Here is a 6394-nt window from a genome sequence, read left to right as displayed (position 1 = left end):
GCGGCCAGACTTGCAAAACATAGCCCGGACAACGACCGCTCCGGTTGTTTTTCAATAGAAAAACACAATTCTAACGAATAGTGTTTGTCTTTTCAAACAACCTGCGGTTAATCAGAAAATGTGGTCGGTGTCATAAGATCCGGCTTGAATCATGGGTCAGGTATGCTAAGTTTCAGCACTTTGTCGCCGGCGTGTCCCGAGCTAATCTGCGATGCTGGGCTCCGCATCGCGGGACCGCAGGTTGTTTGGGCAAGCACCTCTGTGAACGCCGCAAAAACGCCCGCCGCCAAACGAGAGGATGAGCCTTGCACGTGCAGACCGGAGTTGCTGTGATACGAACTGACGTGCACTGCACTCTACTAACCGCTCCTAGCGGTGTGCCAAATTTGAGTGCAATCGACCCGGCCGTTTTCGAGATCTGGAAGCGACACCCTGCACGTGCGCACGTGCAGCCTGGGCCCCAATTGATTTGTGCACGGCGCTCTATTCGCCTATTTCTAGCGATGTACCAAATTTAATCTGAATCGGCCCAGCCGTTTCCAAGATCGGGAAACGACCCCTACACGTGCGCACGTGCAGCTGCACCCCAACTGCGGCACATGAAAATACATATGTACCAACTGACTTGTGCACGGCACCCTACTAACCAGTCTCTAGTGGTATGCCAAATTTGAGCACAGTCGGTCCAGCCGTTCTTGAGATATGGAAGCGTCAGCCTGCACGTGCGCACGTGCAAACTGGGTCCAATCTGACTTGTGCACTAGGGCTGACCGAGATTACTTCGAATCGGACGAATTTCATAGTTCGGCTTCGGCTCACTCTTTTTCCTATGTAGAATTTAATTTTAGATAGGGTCTTACATGATACAAAAATTGATCAGGATACATCTTCCGTAGTAAAAATGCAGTTTTATGGGAACTGTTTCCAGAAGTTAGTGGCATAGTTGCAACATCAGTTCCGTACCTCCCCTTTCTTATCGATGAATGGTCTTTTGCTTCGAAACCTCATCATACGGCGTACGAGTCCAAAGAATAAGGTTGGATGGAATACCGGTGGCTGCACAAACCTACGAAACAGGTGAAGCTGCTCTTCAGAGAAATTTAAACTCTTCCAGAATTGCTGAATCTTGCCAGAGGCATTGGCGACTAAAGCCTCTCCCTCGGCAGGATCAATACAACGGCACTGATTGGTTGTTTGCACATATCGTTACAGGTACACGTAAACGATATCAATTCGTTGGATGCAAGCTTATAACCATGCCCTTGAAATTTGAATAATTTTTCCTTCTAGTAACATGTAGTGAAAAGGCACATGTCAATGCTGGTGTTAAGGTTAGTACCCAAATCTGTTGAAAGAACTCTATCAAAATAAAGGTAAATTGACTTCTCAGCTGATACAAATCAATCAAATCAATTTTATTCAAATTTGTTTGCAATACTCTACCAACAATCACCATCAAAGAGCACTGAATAGGTATGTGAAATGTGAGGAATATAGGTGAACAATTAAACATTAATCATGTCAATGGGATCGGTAGGTTTAGCGATTTGGTGGATTCCATTCATCCGAGTCTAGTGATAGAGTTCCGCGATTTCTGATGCCTTTTTATATTCCATCAGGGTCCATAATTCAAGCAGATGGCCCAAAGCTAAACGTAGATGGATGCTTAGGCCAAACGAACCATCAGGAAGGCATCTGGCGGCATGAGATAAGGGATTTGGTCGGAAGTGGTAGAAAGTTCAACCAGAATCAAGTAGGTACCAGCCGTAAGGTCTGTGTTGCAAAGAGGAATTTTGATTCAGGAACAGCTGATGATCGTCAAAGAAAGAGCGAGAAAAAGATCGGTGTGAGAGAGATCGTGAAGGAGCTGGTTCCGCTTATCCTGGCGCAGTGACTGAAATCCAATTATGCAAGATTCAGCCCTCCAGTCCAGTGATCATCTAGGAGAAGAGTCTCACGGTGAAAGTGGAGAAGCTTTGGAGAAGAGTCGAAGAAGTTGCTCTAGGAAGGGCGAAACAAACTGAGAGGAAAAGGTTATGCAAATGCTGAACAAACTGTGTAATATCACCACCTGCCCTCATTCCATCCTGTTTTGTGATGAGCCAAATAAAGTGTATCAAATACCTAAGGTGATATGAGTTTTTCGGCAATAACTCCCAATCAAATTGAGTTAGCGAGTCGCAAAAGTCACGAATGGACTCAGGAAGACCTGCCGAATCGAATGATATGCAGCAAAACCTCTTTTGATCAAGGTCGTGACCTAAGGGGACCTGACCTGACCTTGACCCGAGGTCAACACCCTAACTTGCTCTCACCCGAACAAAAAGTATACTATTCGACGCGCCTGATTTAGCAAAACACGATGCTGACAAAATCGCGGCTCTGTGACCATTTTGAGCGAAGTTATTCACCAAAAACTGAATCGAGCTTGCGCCACTTGACCTGACCTCAGAGGTCACCAGTTAATTTCAGGCCTTAAAATCGGGTACCAATCGCTGCGTCTCGTAACGGCGCACACGCTCGTCCTTTCCCCAAGACTCTAGCTCAATTAGGGGCGAAACGGCTATATGGGTCGTACCAACCTCTCATTCTCGGCCGGGGCGCCTATAGAAAACCAATAGGTCCGGCGAAGGTTAAATACAAATTTGCAGATTTACAACGAAAGGAGTGTATTTATCAAAAAATTGCAAGAGGACATCTCACCTTAAAATTCAATTTTACATCGGAAAAAAGGTGAGCCGAACTGAAATTGCAAATTCGAAAATCTCGGTCATCCCTATTGTGCACGGCACCCTACTCGCCGAGCCCTAACGGTGTGCCAACTTTGATCACAATCGGCCCAGCCGTTCTCGAGATCTGGAAGCGTCACCCTGCCCGTGCGCACGTGCAGCGGCACCCCAACCGTGACACATGGAAATGCATTGCGCGGCGGGTGCCTACATCCATGCCAAGGATCAGCGCAATCGGCAAACTAACTACAGAGTTATTAGACTTGTTACCGAACTGACACCTCTTCGTTTTGCACGTGGCACGTGCATTAGGGGTCACCCATACGCATCGAAAATAGCACACTGCGTGTAAGAAAGGAAGAAGCTATCCCACACAAAAGACCGCGAGTAAATCGGTCCAGTGGTCGCAGAGATATAAGGTTTGTAAAGGCACCCCACAGGCGGCCTACTGCTAATATTTAGCAATAATCAGTGTCGCATCCGCATACGGGAGGTATCGCCGTCACCTGTTCGTATACTCTAATGTGGTTGGGTTCAAGTCACAGTCGAGTCCTGCTTTTTTACAGCTTTTCTTAAAAACGGCACATCGTGCAGTGACGTTCTATACATAGTTGGAAAGAGCAGCTAAAGTTGTATATTTTATTAACTTTTCACTTTGATACATCTGCAACGTAAAAAGTTATTAAGCAACAAAGACGCTCCCATTGACTTTCCATGTTAAAAATTTTAAATTTCAAATTAATTTTATAAGAAAAAATGAGTTATGCCAGCTTAACGAAGCATAACGGCATGTAATATGCTCTTTCCTCTACAAGATATAAGAGTTTGGGCGAAATCTATCTCTAAAATTTTGTACAAAGATCGAATGAAAATGTCTCTGCAAAGTCTCGACATCGCCGTCCATTGACTTAACATGGGACACAGCAAAATTCCAACTTTGACCTCGTGCAAAGACACGTTCCGAGATTCTGAGGGGTATACAGCGCACACTAGCGTGTACCGGAACGTGTTTGCCATAAAATGCTGGGATGAAAACCACCCCTTTCTTGGCTCGTTTTTCCGCCATTCCCGATGGCGCAAAAAGTGTCCAAAACCCCGTTGACTTAACATGGGGAAAATGGAATCGCACGTGCCACGTGCCACGAGGTTTTAAGCGAGTAGCGACCGGTGCCATAAGGTAGATCGCCTCCGGGAGCCCATACACTGAACTTTTTACGAAGATTGTACATTTCGTCTAGGCCCCACCCAAGTTGCCCCAATTCGCGGCCAGACTTGCAAAACATAGCCCGGAGAACGACCGCTCCGGTTGTTTTTCAATAGAAAAACACAATTCTAACGAATAGTGTTTGTCTTTTCAAACAACCTGCGGTTATAGCCTGGAGCCGCCGCTGAGCCGGCGCCGGTATCGTATGCAGTCTGGGCTGTGGCCGCCCGGGCCACCGCCGCCCCGCTCGCTGAATACAGTTCTCGGCTGGTACTGGTGGCGTCTGCACCCTGGGGTTCATCAAGCCATAAGCAAGCACACAAACAGGCGGGTCTTTCGATTTGGCTGAAAACCGGTATACAGGGCCTCCTCGATGCGCGGATTTCGAAAATGTGCCTCTTTGGTGTGGTATTTTGCACCGTTAACGAGTTAACGATCCGTTAACATTTCAGCAGCATATATCGATTTCAGCAGCAAATTTTGGGGGTCTTTCGATTTGGCTTAAAATTGGTGTGCAGGGTCTCCTCGATGCGTTGATTCCGAAAAGGTACCTCTTTGGGGTGGTATTTTGCACCATTAACGAGTTAACGGCCAATTAAAATTTTAACGGAAAACAGCGGGGTCTTTCGATTTGGCTGCATATCGGTGCACAGGACCTTCTCGATGCGCTGATTCCGAAAATGTATCTCTTTGTGGTGGTATTTTGCAGGCACAAAGAGGTACATTTTCGGAATCAGCGCATCGAGGAGGCCCTGTATACCGATTTTCAGCCAAATGGAAAGACCCCGCCGTTTCCCGTTAAAATGTAATTGGTCGTTAGTTAACTCGTTAACGGTGCAAAATACCACCCCAAAGAGGCACATTTTCGGAATCAGCGCATCGAGGAGACCCTGTATACTGATTTTCAGCCAAATCGAAAGACCCCGCCGTTTCCCGTTAACATGTTAATTGGGCGTTAACTCGTTAACGGTGCAAAATACCACCCCAAAGAGGTACATTTTCGGAATCAGCGCATCGAGAAGGCCCTGTACACCGATTTTCAGCCAAATCGAAAGACCCCGCTGTTTCTCGTTTAAATGTTAATTGGTCGTTAACTCGTTAACGGTGCAAAATAGCACCCCAAAGAGGTACATTTTCGGAATCAGCGCATCAAGGAGGCCCTATATACTGATTTTTTAGCCAAATCGAAAGACCCCGCCGTTTCCCGTTAAAATATTAATTGGTCGTTAACTCGTTAACGGTGCAAAATACCACCCCAAAGAGGCACATTTTCGAAATCAGCGCATCGAGGAGGCCCTTTATCCGGTTTTCAGCCAAATCGAAAGACCCCGCCGTTTCCCGTTTAAATGTTAATTGGTCGTTAACTCGTTAACGGTGCAAAATACCACCCCAAAGAGGTACATTTTCGGAATCAGCGCATCGAGGAGGCCGTATATACTGATTTTTAGCCAAATCGAAAGACCCCGCCGTTTCCCGTTAAAATATTAATTGGTCGTTAACTCGTTAACGGTGCAAAATACCACCCCAAAGAGGTACATTTTCGGAATCAGCGCATCGAGAAGGCCCTGTACACCGATTTTTAACCAAATCGAAAGACCCCGCTGTTTCTCGTTTAAATGTTAATTGGTCGTTAACTCGTTAACGGTGCAAAATACCACCCCAAAGAGGTACATTTTCGGAATCAGCGCATCGAGGAGGCCCTATATACTGATTTTTTAGCCAAATCGAAAGACCCCGCCGTTTCCCGTTAAAATATTAATTGGTCGTTAACTCGTTAACAGTGCAAAATACCACCCCAAAGAGGCACATTTTCAAAATCAGCGCATCGAGGAGGCCCTTTATACCGGTTTTCAGCCAAATCGAAAGACCCCGCCCTTTCCCGTTTAAATGTTAATTGGTCGTTAACTCGTTAACGGTGCAAAATACCACCCCAAAGAGGTACATTTTCGGAATCAGCGCATCGAGGAGGCCCTACATACTGATTTGTAGCCAAATCGAAAGACCCCGCCGTTTCCCGTTAAAATATTAACCCGCGCCCGGCTGGGGCTCCTGGATTTCCACGCCCTGCTGGGGGGGGGTTGTTTGAACACCCCCCCCCCCCTTGTAACTCGGCTCCTGGGCCACGTAGCGATGCGCGGAAGGTGGCGTTCGAAAGAGCGTCAAAAATAATGACGAAATCACTTCGGTCAATTTTTTGGTCAGGTCAAAGGTCAGGTCACCAGAGGTCATTGAAGGCAAAATTTCGCCGATTTCCAGGTCGAATATCGAAAATTTCCAAGAAGCCAACGCATAACTCGGGAACCAATAGAGCTACAGCACCGCGGAAAAGCGCATTCGATAGCCCTATTAACGCCCTTTCTGAGTAATTCTCTCAGATTTGACCTCACTTCAACGGTTTTGCCTGCAGGGGGCAAAAACTGCAAAAATAGCCGATTTTTTTGGAAACAGTTTTTCGGCAATA

The sequence above is a fragment of the Amphibalanus amphitrite genome, unplaced genomic scaffold (genome assembly GCF_019059575.1).
Source record: "Amphibalanus amphitrite isolate SeventyFive unplaced genomic scaffold, NRLGWU_Aamphi_draft 000217F_arrow, whole genome shotgun sequence".
NCBI lineage: Eukaryota > Metazoa > Arthropoda > Thecostraca > Balanomorpha > Balanidae > Amphibalanus > Amphibalanus amphitrite.
The sequence above is the reverse complement of the archived record's forward strand: the minus strand, read 5'-3'. Positions refer to the sequence as shown.